Raw genomic sequence first — 17,289 nt, forward strand, 5'->3', positions numbered from 1 at the left:
CTGTAGAAGACTGTTGATGGGTTTCAGGATCTCAAATCACTAGAAAAGTAATCCAAATGACTGTTCCACAGCCTTGCTGTGAAGCTCATTAACCACTAGATTCTTAATCTAGAAGCTGCTCCTTAGAATGGGCTAGGGTTTAAATACCTGTAATACTTGGAGTGCATTTTAACCTTCTGTTTTCTAGCACAAGTGGAAGGCGCCTCTCACTTTTCTTCCCTCTGGCCAGCCTTGAGGTGAGTATTGAGCAAGGGAGCCTTGTTTTGCTGCTTATACTCTCAGCACATTTGGCAGGAGCAGACTGCAGCTCTCGTTAAAATAACCAAAACCAAGGCTGCTTGTCTTAAATATACGTGCTGTTGTCTTAAATGTTTTTGCATTTCCCCCCCACTACTATCCCTGATTCACAGAAGTGACTAGCAGAATCTCCCAAGCTTATAGTCTGGCATATAAAAACCAGTTTTTTTAAAATAAATTAACAATCTGTCACTGAGGCACAAGTTTGATTTAAGGCGCTACTGAAATTAAAATCCAGGGTTTTTTAAATAGGTAACTTTAAAGAGAGAGTGAGAATGTTCTCCCTTGATCAAATGCACGAGCCTTCCTAGTCTCTTCTTGAGATTAAAATCGTAACCAGCAGCAAAGTCACTCCATGTTCTGCATGCTTTGGGGATGAAACAGATTGCCCCAGCCAGCTCCCCTTTCCGTGGGCCTCATGTTATAGCAGGCAGCATATGTTAAGAAGAAAAGAAAACAGAGCTCCCTGCTACATGGCAGCAAGTCATACCAGCAGTAAATAAACAAGGCGCATTATCCAAACACAGTCAGGGCTGTTGCAACAGTTTTGAACAAAATAACTGCCTAAAGAGGCCTCTGCTGTGAAAGGGCTCATTGGACCTGAACTATGGTAAATGCTTACGTCTGTAGCTTGGCTCAGAGATGAATGTCTCTGACCGAGCCAGTAGGCCAACCCATCGGTACTGAGAACGCCCACAAGGCCCTCTGTCTTTCAGGGCTGATCAACAACTTGGCTAAAGCTGCAGGGCACTTCAGCTGCTTGCAGACTGGGAAAACTCCTTCCCCCTCCCTTTTTTGGAGTTTGTTCTGAATAGCAGGGAGGTTTGAATTTAGCTGCTCATTAGAAAGAAATAAGAGGTTAATTTGCATTTTGAGTTTAAAGCAGGTGGTTTTTAAACTTGCGATGTTTTCCAGCAGTGGGGTTCAACCTGTGTTCTGGAGAAACCTGGGCATCCTTAGCAAGGATTGTGTCAGGAATAGCCAATACAAAGGAAACACTTTGCTTTCCCACTTGTGCCAGTCTTGCAGCTGCAGAACAGTGTTGTGTTTATTCTTATGTTACACACCTATCTTTACACAGCATAACAGTGAAGCCTGGTCAGTATTCTGAAATTGGGGCCAATCCCTGACTTTTTGGTACCTGGGCCTGCTCAGTCACTGCCCCTGTTTTCTGTTTTGTAAGGAGAATGGGGGTGTGCATTTAAAAATATTAGCATGCATACTGCCGTACTAGAGTACTTTAGGTGTCAATCCTCTCATCTAGGTCTCTAGAAGTTAAAATATCTTGAGATGAGAACTACATAGCATAGTGCTAGCATGGATCGTAAAATCCTCATGGGTGCTGGTAGGCAAAACTGAATTGAGAGGAAACAAGTTGCCACAGAAAAGCTGCAACAGTGAACTGAATGTTTAACCCAGGGGTGGATATCCCCCAGTTTGGGGGGCCTGCCTCACCCAGCCTCCCAAGCAATTTTTTCTGGGCTTCCAAGGCCCCCACTTTACTATAATTGTGGCAGCGAAAAATAAAAACAGTCACTGCACTGTGGTGGGTGGAGCCCAGTGCCCTGATAGGAATAGAAATTGCCCCCTTTCCCATAAGATTGATCATTTGTGTTGGGAATGGGGGACCTCAGGCCCAGGGCCAAATGTGCCCTTCGAGGCTTATCTTATATAGCCCTGGGAACTCTCTCCAGACCACACTCTTATCAAGGCCACATCCTTCACTGCTCCGGCTTTGCACACCGCTTACGAGTGTTTTTACCTGGCTAGAATGTGTCCTTGACCTTTGGTGCTTGCTAGCCTGGATAGAAGATGAGAGAGGGGTGTATGTAAAAACAAGCACACACCCTTGTAATGCACAAGGGTTAAAACTTGCATCAGTTGTTCCACCAGCTTTTGCATCTGGACCTGCACATCACTGCCATGTGGCCTCTGCCAGGTTGCCCCAAAGGGAATGTGGCCCCTGGCCTGAAAAAGATTCCCCATCCCTGATCTGAGTGGAGAGGAGGCCCCCTCCTTGGGAAGCTGTGTTTGGGTCCTGTCTGTTTGCATGTGAGGAGGGGTGGCTATGCCCACTGCTGGTATGTAGCCCCTAGAACAGCCTTTCGCAACCAGTGTGCCTCCAGATGTTGTTGGACCACAACTCCCATCAGCTTCAGCCAGCATTGCCAATGGGAGGCTGATGGAAGTTAGAAAGTTAGCCAAAGGCGAATGGCTCTTGATCCAAAATAGGTTGGCCACCCCACCCCTAGCTTAATCCTTCTCCTCCCTCCCCATGGCTGCTATTCCCCACCACCACCTCCCTCGTGTGGTGTTTCAGATGTACGTTTGCAAAGGTTATCTTAGGCCAGGTGTGGGAAACCTTTAGCTCTACAGACGTTGCTGAACTACAACTCCCATCAGCCCCAGCAAGTATGGTCAATAGTCAAGGATGATGGGAGTTGGAGTTCAGCATCTGGAGGGCCAAAGGTTCCCCATACCTGGCTTAGGCCTGTGAGTATAGACCATGTAGATTTTAATAAAAAATTCCATACTGCCTCTTTAGCAGCAATTTCAGGCTGGTGTACAAAAAAGTCTTAAATAAAGCAACAATAAATGCAAACAAAAAGCACAGATGAAAGTGCTATTAAAAAGTCTTGAGTTTTAGAAGTCAGGACAGTAAAAATATGTTAAATAACGTGGTGACTTTTAAAATACATATTTTGCCTGGCTATAGTTGGGGGCACCACTCTGGAAAAAAGCACTTTCCTTGACTATGTAACATACCTCATTTTGGATGGAAATGGTATTGGAGAAGCGTGTGGAACTAAGTGTGCCCAAAGTTGCTGCACTGCAACTCCCATCATCCCCAGGCATCTTAGCCAATGGTCAGGGTTTACAGGAACTAGTCTAACAACAGCTGGAGATCCGAGGTTGAAGAACATGGACCTAGACAGATACTATCTTCTCTGGCAGCGACTTGGTAGCATCTCGGACATCGCTACCTGGTCCTTGCAACTGGAGCTGCGAGGAACTGAACCTGGGGCTTTCTGCATGCAAAGGACGTGCTTTGCCAGTGACGTTTGCACTTTAGCAAAATGCAATGGCAATGAGTCTCTGGCAGATGATCTGGGCTTCTATGGCAGGCAAGCCAACTTGGAAAGTTTTCCTTGAAGGAAAAAGACCTGGAAACGATTGTTCTATAACAATGTGCATAGGTTGTTAGGCAAGTTTGCCCAGCATCCTGTGCAGGCGCTGCCATTTTCCTATATGCTTTTTCTAATACTATGACCAACAGGTCTAGCTGCTACATGGGATGAAAATGAAACTGGTGGCTCTTTTTTCTTTTTACATGCTATGGGTACCTGTCTTTCAGAAAAGAAAAGGCACGCCTGGCATGGGCAGCTGGAGGGCACACGGGTGCTATCGGGATTTTCCAAACTCAGTAAGCTAGGAGTTATATCCAACAGTTTTATTCAGAATAGGCCCACCAAAATTGGTGGACCCAAGTTAATCATGCCCATTACTTTCAATGAATCTACTTTGAGTAGGATAAGTGTTGGATATAACTGGGTCCTCTGTCCCACTCAGGAGGACACAAGTTTACATACATCTTGCAACATATGCAATCTCACCTACCCCCCAAAAAACTCAGGGGACATACATAAGTAATAAGATCTTTGGCAGACAGAATATCAGCAGGTTTTCCTGTAATTGTTATTTCCGTAGTAGAAAAGGCTTAACCTATTGAATTTCTGTCTGCTGTACAAGAGCCCTACTCTCCCCTCACTGCTAACTCTACCATGCAAAGAACGTAGGTGTTTTTGTTTTTTATGTAAACCAGTCATGTTACTGTAAGTCTTTCATCACCTTAGACGGTCAATACTGCATGTAGTGCAAGACTAGGGATGTTATTTCAGGCTGGAGGGAGGGGGGCTCTTTGTGGGAGGAAGTATGGGATATAAATTTAATTAATTAATTAATTAAATTAATAGATGTCAGATTTGCAGCAATGGAAGTTCAGATTCCATGCTTGGATGAATTCAAGACTAAACAGTGAAAAAGCAAGTGGGGTATTATCCTAAGAGCATTTGCTGTAGCCTTTTATTTATTCATTATAACTGTAGCAGTGTTACCAGCACGGATTAAACAGTCACTTTTCTTTTTCGTTGAAGGAAAAGGGCTTGAGCCTTTGAAATGAACGTATTACTGTTTATACCCATAGCGCCAACCCAAGTCCCCCTATCCCACCTTTCCTCCCCCTCCCAAATACGTTGCTGCTACATTCAAATCAAAACCCACACACCAACAGTCAAGGTAGGAACTGTGGACTACACTGAAGACTTGTACCCTGTACGCACACTCACCTCCCCACAGTATAGGAGCAGCTGCACAGGGCTCCTTTGAGGGACTTTCTCAACCACACTGCCCCCACCCCTGGCAATATGGATGTACCGCTCAGGGACACTCCATAGAATGATAGAATAGTGGAGTTGGAAGGGGCCTACGAGGCCATCGAGTCCAACCCCTGCAGGTGGTCAGTAGGAAGAGAGGCAGGTGGGGGTGGCTGTGAACAGACGGAGGTTGGTGGGGCAGTGTCCCATTTGCCCAAACTGTCAAAGCTCCACTGGCCTTACTGCAGCCTTCCCCAACCTGCCGCCCTCGACTGTTTTAATTAATTGATTTTTACAATTAAGTTATATCCCATCCTTCTTCCCAAAGAGTGGCAAATGGATGATAAAGCACTGAAAACGTCTTAATTTTTTTTTAAAAAAAAGCAATTCCAACACAGATGCAGAACTGGGATAAGGTCTCTACTTAAAATGCTTGTTGAAAGAGGAAGGTCTTCAGTAGGCGCCAAAAAGAGAACAGAGAGGGCGCCTGTCTAAGATTGAAGGGGAGGGAATTCCAAAGGCTATGTGCCACAATCCTTTTAAGGAAGGTGCTGTAGCTCAGTGGTAGAGCAGATGCCTTGCATGCAGAAGGTCCCAGGTTCAATCCCTGGCATCTCCAGGTAGGGCTGAGAGAGAATCCCTGCTGGAAATCCTGGAGAGCTGCTGCCAGTCAGTGTTGACAATACTGAGATGGATGGACCAATGGTCTGACTCCATAGAAGGCAGCCTCCTCTGTTCCTACCCTAGGTCCGCTTCCTATGTTGTATGGAACGAACTTCCTGATGAGATGGCATCCGCAGGAGGCCCTGTAGTGGGTATATAAGGGGTGAGGTGGCCCCAGCTGATGGCCACTAGTCAGGCAAGCTGAGAGTTGTAGTCCAAAATATCCAGAGAGCAGCACGTTGGGAGATTTTACTCTTGGGCCCCAGGCAGAAAAAGGCCTTCCTCATCTAATGTTAACAGATTCTTTCAGAACTGGAGATGCCCAGAATAGGAGCTGGGCTTCTCCCCCCCCCCCATGGTTCCTCCCTGCACTGCATCTCATCCACACTCTGTGGATTCTATCTATATTTCGACAAACTGACTTTGATAAAAAGCCTATCTTTATTGCTATTTTAATGAATATTTTATATCGTTCTATGTAAAGTGCTTAGAGGTTTGGTTTTTTTTAAGCAGTAAATAAACCTTGCTAAATAAATAATTAAATCTCTTTGTGGCTGCCTGCGGCCATGTCTACTAGGATACAACACCCTCCTCCTCACACCTGATGCAGCCCTTGGGATGAAAAAAGGTTGCCCACCCCTAATGTATGTGATCCTGAACTAGACAGATCAGACAGCAACTTGCTGTGCTGTGCTTGAGCCTGGAGACTGTCTCGCTTTCACTGCCAGGAGCAATTTTGCCAGGTGTGGGAAACTTGTAGAAGGGTCTGTTTTGGGAAAGGTGAATGCAAAAAGACCTGGCGGTGCATGTGCAGATTCCTGTTCCTATCCTTTGGATCTTCTGATTGGTTCAACACATTGCATGTGTGTCAGAGCACACTCATTTTTCCTTTTTGCTGGCTGAAAAACAACAGCCAATGTTCAATTCATCAGCAATGTGCACACTCATCTGCACGCAAAAACATGTTTTCAGCGCTGTACTTCTGCTGATGGGCCTCAGTGTTCAAGGTTTCTCCCTAGGATCCCAGACACTTAGAAGCACATCAGTTTTGCTCATAAAAACGATGGGACGTGAACGCACATCATGTTAAACCATTAAAATCATGTATCTGTATATAAAAGAGCGGTCCCCAGAGTGAAAGGCAACCTCATGGCCTTTTCATGCAGAGAACAGTTTAGATTTTAGGTTTCATTTTGAAAAAAATAGTATTCAAATTGTAATACAATAAAATACAATGTAAGAAATAAAAGAAGCAATAAAATGCAATTAAAAATCAATATGAATATTTAATATGGACATGCCACGGAACACCTGGATGAAGCTTGTGGACCACTGGTGATCCACAGACCATAGTTTGAGAACCCCTGCTATAGTACACTTTCCAAGGGTTCCATGTGCATTGCACACAGTATGTCACTGAGACCAACAACTTGCAAGGTAGGTCAGTATTGGTACTAATGGGGGAAATGAGGGAGAGAGAGAGAGAGAGAGAGAGGAGTTCATCAAAGACCACCTGCTGAATTTGTGGCAGAAGTCAGGCTTGGACTAGGAACTTTGAACCCCAATCAATTATAATCGTTGCACTGAATGTTAAATTGTTAAAATAATTACATTTATTTTTAAAACACGACTTTGACATTTTGGATCTTCTTTGTGTATATATAGATTACAGTTTCAGAGCCTTATGGCTCATTCGTGATTTCAAGGCGTGGCTGTGCTGTGAATGGGGAATATGTGTTCCACCAAACAGAAGGGAAAAAAACATTTCAGACCGAATGGAACAAGCTTCCCCCAAATGGCTCCTCTCGAAAGCTGGATCTTTACAACTCATGTGGTTCTCTGACTCATGCTGTTAGTATGCCTACTAGGAAATACCATACACTTTACATAACAAAGTGGATCTCTATGCACATATAGAAATGCAGGACTCCCAAAAGGAAAGATACACACTTTTATTATCTGCAGTTCTTTGTGAACTCCACTACCACAAACACACTGACATTTGCAAGGGGAAAAGAGATGGAAACTTTTTCAGGTTGGACTAATCTGTGGGGTCGCTCCCCCCCCCCAATACCAGTGGCTTGTTTTTAAAGGAAACATGTTCTTTTCTCCTAGTTAGCAGGGCAAGGAGTAGGTATTTTTTAATATTTGTCGAAGCAACACAGATGTATAAGAATGAAACAAAAACCAAAAGAACCTCTTCCCGCTGCCTTCTACAATGTGGAACACCTTTGCAGACATTGACGCAGAAATCTTGAGCCAGAGCTCTTGCAATTGAATTAAAAGGAACACATCTGAAGCCGAAGGAGGCAAAACTCCTCCTTTTCATTTCCACACAGAGAACCTGACTGGGTAGGCAGGTAGATCTTCTCCACCGTACCTGTGAGCAGCAGGCCTGCTTAGGGGGCAGCTTGGGGGAAGGGCCGTCAGTCCCTGCCAGAGCATCTGCTTGGCATGCAGAAGGCTGCAGGTCCAATCCCCAATGGCCTCTCCAGGCAGGGCTGGAAAATACTCCCTGCTTGAAACCCTCGGGAGCTGCTATCAGTCGGTCTGGCAATACTGAGCTAGATGGCCTGACTCAGTATAAAGTAGCTCCCTGGGTTCCTCACGCATGGCAGGCTGCAAGGCACACAGCTCCCCCTTCCAACTGCTGGCCCTGGGCTTCTGGCCGGCCAGGATCTGCTGCTTCCCTCTGCCCAAGGGTTGGGCCGGCCCAGTCCACCAGCTTTCTCTCTCTGAGTGCTGCCAGACTGGAGCTGAAGTTTGAATCAGGGCATTGAGATATTGCAAATGAGACACAGGCAACAGTATTTTTCTTTAAATGTATCCTCCAGAAAGGGAAGATCTGGATGAAATATGGGGAAAATGCAGGCTGGTGTTTTGATGCCGATGACATCATGTGCACTCTATTAAAGCTTGCAAGCGTGAGGAGTGCTGATCCCCCAATATAGCACCTGTCTGGAGCACCCTCACCTTGCTTCCTGCACCCTCACAACCCACTCCTAAGCCTTTGCTTTGACCCTGTTGTTGTATCCTCAGGCAGCTACAGGGAACCACAGGGCCTGTTGCAGGCTCCTCTTTTACTGGTGGTCTGATCTGAGCAGTGGACGGCCAGGTTGGGTGGGGGTGGGTGGGAGACAGATGAGGCTGTTAGTTACAGCTATGCCCTCTCCCTTATTATTATTGTTGTTGTTGTTTGCTGCTGGGTTGAGAATAAGATCCTTGTTAATGCCTTCTCCCACAACAACAGACATCCCTAGGAGCCAATCAGCATGAAAGGTGAGGATGTTAGCTACTGACAAGTGTCTTCTCAGTGGCTCACCTCTTTTCATTCTGATTGGCTCCAACCAGCAGGACAAGAAACCAGCAGGACAAGAAAGCATATTAGAAGACACTTCTCAGTGGCTAACAGATTTCCCTCTCATGCTGATTGGGTTGTAGGATGCTGGGCACATAGGGACCCTGCTGGGACGCTGCTCCCAAGAAAGGAAGGGGTATGAGATCCCACACAACTACACCCCTGCTCAAGGTGTTGGAAACTCCCCTCAAGGAAATGGCCTAAAAGGCCATTAAGAAGCATTGCCTCTACTATAGCCTTTTTGATGCCTATTGAAGACCTTCCTTTTGTCAACAAGCCTTTTAGGTGGAGTTTTTTTTTATCCCAGTCTGTACCTGTGTTAGATCTGAAATGTTTTTTTCTATGTGAAATTGCTTTAATTATTTTTATGTATGAAACTTTTTAATATATATATATATATATGTATACAAAAGTCAAGGAAGCTCTTAGAGGCAAAAAGTCTTCCTTCAGAAAATGGAAGTCTTGTCCGAATGAAGAAAATAAAAAAGAACACAAACTCTGGCAAAATAAATGCAAGAAGACAATAAGGGATGCTAAAAAAGAATTTGAGGAGCACATTGCTAAGAACATAAAAACCAACAACAAAAAATTCTATAAATACATTCAAAGCAGGAGACCATCTAGGGAGACAATTGAACCCTTGGATGATAAGGGAGTCAAAGGTGTACTAAAGAACGATAAGGAGATTGCAGAGAAGCTAAATGAATTCTTTGCATCTGTCTTCACAGTGGAAGATATAGGGCAGATCCCTGAACCTGAACTAACATTTGCAGGAAGGGATTCTGAGGAACTGAGACAAATAGTGGTAACGAGAGAGGAAATTCTAAGCTTAATGGACAATATAAAAACTGACAAATCACCGGGCCCGGATGGCATCCACCCGAGAGTTCTCAAAGAACTCAAAGGTGAAATTGCTGATCTGCTAACTAAAATATGTAACTTGTCCCTCGGGTCCTCCTCCGTGCCTGAGGACTGGAAAGTGGCAAATGTAACGCCAATCTTCAAAAAGGGATCCAGAGGGGATCCCGGAAATTACAGGCCAGTTAGCTTAACTTCTGTCCCTGGAAAACTGGTAGAAAGTATTATTAAAGCTAGATTAACTAAGCACATAGAAGAACAAGCCTTGCTGAAGCAGAGCCAGCATGGCTTCTGCAAGGGAAAGTCCTGTCTCAGTAACCTATTAGAATTCTTTGAGAGTGTCAACAAGCATATAGATAGAGGTGATCCAGTGGACATAGTGTACTTAGACTTTCAAAAAGCATTTGACAAGGTACCTCACCAAAGACTTCTGAGGAAGCTTAGCAGTCATGGAATAAGAGGAGAGGTCCTCTTGTGGATAAGGAATTGGTTAAGAAGCAGAAAGCAGAGAGTAGGAATAAACGGACAGTTCTCCCAATGGAGGGCTGTAGAAAGTGGAGTCCCTCAAGGATCGGTATTGGGACCTGTACTTTTCAACTTGTTCATTAATGATATAGAATTAGGAGTGAGCAGTGAAGTGGCCAAGTTTGCTGACGACACTAAATTGTTCAGGGTTGTTAAAACAAAAAGGGATTGCGAAGAGCTCCAAAAAGACCTCTCCAAACTGAGTGAATGGGCAGAAAAATGGCAAATGCAATTCAATATAAACAAGTGTAAAATTATGCATATTGGAGCAAAAAATCTGAATTTCACATATACGCTCATGGGGTCTGAACTGGCGGTGACCAACCAGGAGAGAGACCTCGGGGTTGTAGTGGACAGCACGATGAAAATGTTGACCCAGTGTGCAGCAGCTGTGAAAAAGGCAAATTCCATGCTAGCTATAATTAGGAAAGGTATTGAAAATAAAACAGCCGATATCATAATGCCGTTGTATAAATCTATGATGCGGCCGCATTTGGAATACTGTGTACAGTTCTGGTCGCCTCATCTCAAAAAGGATATTATAGAGTTGGAAAAGGTTCAGAAGAGGACAACCAGAATGATCAAGGGGATGGAGCGACTCCCTTACGAGGAAAGGTTGCAGCATTTGGGGCTTTTTAGTTTAGAGAAAAGGCGGGTCAGAGGAGACATGATAGAAGTGTATAAAATTATGCATGGCATTGAGAAAGTGGATAGAGAAAAGTTCTTCTCTCTCATAATACTAGAACTCGTGGACATTCAAAGAAGCTGAATGTTGGAAGATTCAGGACAGACAAAAGGAAGTACTTCTTTACTCAGCGCATAGTTAAACTATGGAATTTGCTCCCACAAGATGCAGTAATGGCCACCAGCTTGGATGGCTTTAAAAGAAGATTAGACAAATTCATGGAGGACAGGGCTATCAATGGCTACTAGCCATGATGGCTGTGCTCTGCCACCCTAGTCAGAGGCAGCATGCTTCTAAAAACCAGTTGCCAGAAGCCTCAGGAGGGGAGAGTGTTCTTGCACTCGGGTCCTGCTTGCGGGCTTCCCCCAGGTACCTGGTTGGCCACTGTGAGAACAGGATGCTGGACTAGATGGGCCACTGGCCTGATCCAGTAGGCTCTTCTTATGTTCTTAAATTTGTTTTATAAGAGTGGCATCCCTACTCAGAGGTTCATTGGACATGACTAGCTTAAATTCATTCATTTCAACAGGGCTGCTCTGAGTAGAATACAATGGTTTACCAGATGGACTGTATTCTATAACATTAAATATAACAAGTCATTTCCTGGAGATTTGCAAAGGGATTTTTTTTAAAAAAAAAAACAAGGGCTCTAATTCTAGCACAGGCTGACTTGATGAAATGCTGTCCTTTTGGAACTCTTGAGTTTCCCTTGTGAAGATGGGGGCAGATGGGCTGAGGAGGGCAAGGAAAGGCTCAGCACAGCTTTAAGAAATCCAGCGAAATTTGGTTTTGAGGCAGTCCTTGGACCTGTTGGCCTCCTAAGTCTGTTCGTCCATCCATCTGGTAAACAGCCTTGCAAAACAAATGCTTAGGGGTGAGAGCGACAGAGCCCGTACCCATTCAGCATGGCTTGTCTTCCATGCTTCGTTGGCAGATGCTGCCATCTGGTGGTTAAAAATAGCTCATCTCATGGATTTAAACCAGACGTGGCTAACTTAAGGTCTGCATTCTTCCTTTGACCACCCACCGGGGACTGCAGACCATCGGTGGGTGTGGCCAAAAAGTAGGCGTGGTCATCTCTGTCTCTTACAGGTGAACCCAGGTACATAGGTCCCTTCCTTAGCTGTTCTGATCTAGGGAGCTCACACCCCCTGCCTGTTCATCAAATGACTGAGCTGATGGCCAAGTAGGGGAATGATTTGCATCCCCAGCAGTGTCCTCGGTGCGCAGAAGGGCTGGGGAACCTCGGGGCCAGGGGCTAAATATGGCCCTCCAGTCCTCTCTGCCTGGCCCTCGGAGCTCTCCCCAGACCGCACCCCTCACTAGCCCTGTTTCACACCCCAAGTGTTTTTATCCAGCTGTCATGTGTCTTTAAACTCTGATGATGCCTTCTGTTTGTGTGGGTGGAGGACAGAGGGGTGTGTGAGTGTGTGCAGAAACCGGTACAAAGGTATTGTACAAAGGTAAACTTTACACATGTTGCTCCAACCACTTTTACCTCTGCCCTTGCCCACCACTGGCTTGTGGCCCTCAGAAGCTTTCTCAGAAGGGAATGTGGCCCTTGGGTTGACATAGGTTCCCCACCCTAGGTGGAGAGCTCTAAACCAGTTTGGTTACTTCAGTAGTGTCCACTTTACTTTTTTTTCTATTTTGCCACTGCTGGCAACATCAGTGGGGACTTGGAGGGGGTCTTGGGGCCAAATTGCACCCTCAGGCTGGGGTTTAACCACCCCTTGTTTAATAACAGTTTTAATGTTCAGGATGCTTTTTACCGTTCTTATTGTGTTCATCTTGTTTTCACTATCATAGATGGCAAACTGAGTCCAAAAGGCCTGATTTGCCCAGGTGCAGTGTGTGAGGACTTGGAATTCAGAGCTCTTCCAGGCCTAAGTCTCTCTCAAAAAACAAACACATGAACAAAAACAAGTAACACCGTATAAGCAATCTGAGAACAGGAGAGACTGTATCTTGTCACTTAAAAAAAGTTCAGCTGATGACATCCAAAGTAAGGCACGTCTGGTGTAATGCACAGATTAGAATACATAACATTCGAACATAAGAATTTAAGAAGAGCCCTGCAGCTTGAGCAGGCCGGTGGCCCATCTAGTCCAGCATCCTGTTCTCACAGGGGCCAACCAGGTCCCCATGGGAAGCCCTCAAGTAGGACCTGAGCTGAGTGCAACAGCACGCTCCTGTCCTGCAGTTTCCAGCGACTGGTAAACAGAGAGGCAGCACACGGCCATCATGCCTAGCAGCCATTGATGGTCTTATCCTCCATGTATTGGTCTAATCCTCTTTTAAAGCCATCCAAGTTGGTCGCCTCCACTGCCTCTTGTAGGAGCGAATTCCATAGCATAACTGTGTGCTGTGTGAAGAAGGGCTTTCTTTTGTCTGTCCTGAATCTTCTAACATTCTCCTTCACTGGATGTCCATGAATTCTAGTGTTATGAGAGAGGGAGAAAAACTTTTCTCTGTCCACTTTCTCCATGCTATGCACAATTTTATACACTTCAACTGTGTTGCCTTTTACTCGCCTTTTCTCTAAACTAAATAGCCCCAAATGCTGTAACTTTTCCTCACCGTAGTACACAAAGTGCTGTTGATTTTAAACTGTGTTGAAACTGAAACAGGTTGTTTTTGATGGTGTTCTAAATCACCTGGGAGAAAAGAGACAATTAACTATCCATTAACGAGTAATCACTGTTGCAGTTAGGTAGTTTTGACCCTGGACTTAATGGTTTCACCTGCAGTGTGTGTCTTTAGATAGCCACATGTATTACTTTAGTTGCGAAGCACACATTAACTACATTCCTGATACGTTACTACAAAACTCAAGCCCCTACCCCCAAAATGTTGCAGGGATTTGCTTCTGCTGCCAAGATTCTAAACACATTTATATGAAAACAAGCACCACCTCCTTTTGTTGTAAAAAAAATGATCACAGAATAAAATAACAACATGAGGGATTGTAACTATGTACTTACCCGGCCAGATGCCCCCTGACTATAACATGCCTTTCAAAACTCAGAAGGTTGTAGTGACCAGTGTGAGCCCTGCCAGTTCCCAGTACGTCAGTGTCAGCCTAAATGTCATTGCTGGGCCTGTTTGGTACTGCTACCATCATCTGCGACTCTCTGGGTGGTGATTTGGGGGACCCTCTGGGTTACGGGGCCTTAGCTGAACCACTACCAGCAATTAAAGAGATTATTACACACTAGGGCTAAGTCAAATCTTTGTGGGTTCTGATTTTCACATCAAAATTAAATTCTCCTGTTAAATATAGAACCCTTCATTTGAAAAAGTGAACAACCAATTAGGGGTCAGGAGAAGGGGAAATGAATATTATTTAGGCTTTGGGCAGCAGGAGGAGCTTCCTAGCCTTGGAGTTGTGACGTTCTTGAGTAGGGATGGCGCTGGGGGTTAGCATCACTAGGCACCTGCCAAAGCCTGCATATATACAGACACATGCATCTTGTAGGCCAACATGCACCTTCATTGCATTGTCAGCAGTCTTGGGCAACTATCATGCCCAATATACAAACAGGGTTCAGTGGGGAAGGGCTGTAGCTCAGTGGCAGAGCATCTGCCTTGCCTGCAGAAGGTCCCAGGTTCAATCCCCGGCATCCCCTGCCAGGGCTGGGAGAGAGGCCTCTTTCTGAAACCCTGGAGAGATGCTGCCAGCCAGTGCAGAAATTGCAGGCTGAACTAGATGGACCAGTGGTTTGACTCAGTATATGTCCCTATGATGTGGGTTATCAGTTGTATGGGTGCAATTGTTTAATCCGAGTGATCTGGAACAGGGATGGATAGAAATAGACTGGGAACCAATGGTAGATCTCTGGGTGATTTGCAATAGGTCGTCAAAGGTTTCTGATCTCCAATTGTTTAACAATAGCAACAAGAAGATGACTTTTCCCCACCCAAATTAGGCTGCTGAAATGTAGTTAGGAATGGACTCATGTGAAAGGACTGGGAGCTCAGTTCAGTTCTGCCACTGACAACAAATCCCCGGGTCCAGAATATGCTCAAAGGTGCCCTGTTCTTTCATTTGCTGTCTCTCTCTTCACCCTGGCTTTTGACACCTGAGATATTTTCAGGACTTCCTCTAGCTGTGAATGTAATTTGTTTCAAACTGTTTTTAACAATTATTTTATACTGTTGTGTGACCCACCCTGAGACCTACTGGTGAGGGGCGGGTAAAAAAATTACACTGGCTCTTGTCGGTGCATCTTGAGGGTCTAGTGAAAAACACTCAGTAGATCTGAGAAGCCTGAGTCTGTCCATCCTTAGAAGATTAAACCAAGATGATTGTGAAGGATTCCCTTCCTCACGCTTGTCCATCGAATAGCACCAGAGGCTGAGAATGAATGGAATTTCACAAAGCCCTGAAACAAACTGATAATAACAACCTTACGCTTATCTGAGGTGACTCCATTCGCCCATCAGACCTTTGGGCTTCAAACAGTTGTTAGTGCATTTTCTGTGCTGGTGGCTAAGATGAAGAAAACATCATTCCTATCACTTGAGTCATCTCTGCTAAAGAGATGAGGGTTTATTCCTTCAAGCCTTTCTTGGCTATGACTGGAAGTTTACCAAGTCGACCCCTTTCCTCTCCCTCCCGCCTCCCCGTTTGTTGTACTTCTCCACTTGTTTTTGGGGGGGGCTGGCTTACGCACCTAATTTGTGTCCCACCGCTGGCCACCATGTAATGGGGTTGCCCTGGCAACCTAGTCCTTTCTCTGTGCTTCCACCACCCACTCATGGGCCACCTAGGACAAGGTGCAGGATTCCCACTGCCTCACGGTGGGAAGAGCCAGCTGAATTGCAAGTCTCATGCTTGGCAACGTCAGCCTTGCTCCCCTCTGCTTTTTCAGGCATTTTTCACAACCAGCTGCCGCCTCAGCTGCATGGGAGGTTAACCAGTCCTTGAGGGTGTTCAGGAACCAGCCCAGCCGAGAAATCCAGTTAAGCAATTTATTCGAAAAGAGAATAGGTAAAAACAGAGAGAGGGGGGAGAAATAGTAAATATGCCACTCAAAACGGCTCCTTCCTCCCTTCCGGGCAGACATCTCTGGGGGGAAAAATGCCTTCATTTTCTATTATCTCCCTTTTATTATGTCTACATGGCAAAGCTGTTGGGACTTCAGATTCCTTTCTCCTGTCAAGTCAAGAGGTCTTCATGCCTCCTTAGCTTCCAGTGAAACCTCTTCCAGTGGGATAGCACTGTTAAGTTGGTTGCAGCAAAAACAACCAGAGAATCTTGTAGTGCCTTAAAAGATGAGGGGTTGTGTTCAACTATATCCTATTCAGAGTAGACCTATTGAAATTCATGAACCCAAGTTAGTCATGTCTATTAACATACATGGGTCTATTGAGTATTGAATACTACCCTAACACATTTATTATGAGCTTCTAAGGACCGTGAGTCCACAAAACATATGCTACAATAATCTTTAGGTTTTTTTTAAGATGCCACAGGAATCTTTGTAGTCATTAAGATAATGTAACCAAGGTCATATTCATACTATACCTTTATTCCACTATTATTCTACTTTAAACAGTCATGGTGTCCCCAGAATTCCTTGGGAAGAGGGATTGTTAAACCACTCTGATGATTTGTAGCTCTGTGAGGAGAATAGGGGTCACCTAACAGCTCTCAGCGCTCTTCACAGACTACACTTCCCAGGATTCTTTGGGGGAATGTGTTAAATTGGTATAACTGTGGAATAAATGTATGGTGTGAATGTGGCCCTGTATTGCACAAGTCTGAGCATCTGCTAAGCATGTCACTTCTTTTTAATAAAATTTCCCAAGCCAACAGAGCCAATGGACAGTAATACCATCAGATGAGGCCTACAAGACTGAAGAACCTGGAGTCATCCTGTGATGTGGAAGGTTGGAAAATTCAGGACCATACCTGTTGACACAGCATAAACTATAAGCTACCGTGAAATGTAGTGAGGACCACTAGTTTGGACAGCTTTAAAAGGGGATTAGACAAGTTCATGCAGGAAATGACTACCAGTGGCTACTAACCCTGATGATGGCCATGTTCTACCTCCACTGTTGGAGGCTGTATGCCTCTGAATAGCAGTTGCTGGGAACTGCAGGAGGGAAGAGTGCTGTTACGTTCAGGTTCTGCCTGTGGGCTTCCCATAGGCATCTGCTGGCCACTGTAGGGTGGGCCTTTGGTCCAACTGGTGATCATCTTCTTGTTTTTAAGGAATGACCCATTCAAGAGAGACAGCAGAAAAAAACTAGAAAAAAGGGTCTATTTTTCAGGATGAGGAAGCCAGAAGCAGTAATAAGACCTGGATGGTTGTGGAGAAGCCACTGTCCCCATTGCCCACTAAACATCTTGCATTTCCCGGCGCGTGGTGCTCAGTAACACACTTCAGAGGAAGGAAGAATTATTTCTCCTGTGTCCACTATAGGCCCAGTGAGGTAACAGCAGCAACAAGTGTTCTGAAGAGAGGATGTTTTCATCACTGTTCACCTAGGGCCAGAATAGTGATGTAGATCATGTTCAT

The sequence above is a fragment of the Rhineura floridana genome, chromosome 16, assembly GCF_030035675.1.
Source record: "Rhineura floridana isolate rRhiFlo1 chromosome 16, rRhiFlo1.hap2, whole genome shotgun sequence".
NCBI lineage: Eukaryota > Metazoa > Chordata > Lepidosauria > Squamata > Rhineuridae > Rhineura > Rhineura floridana.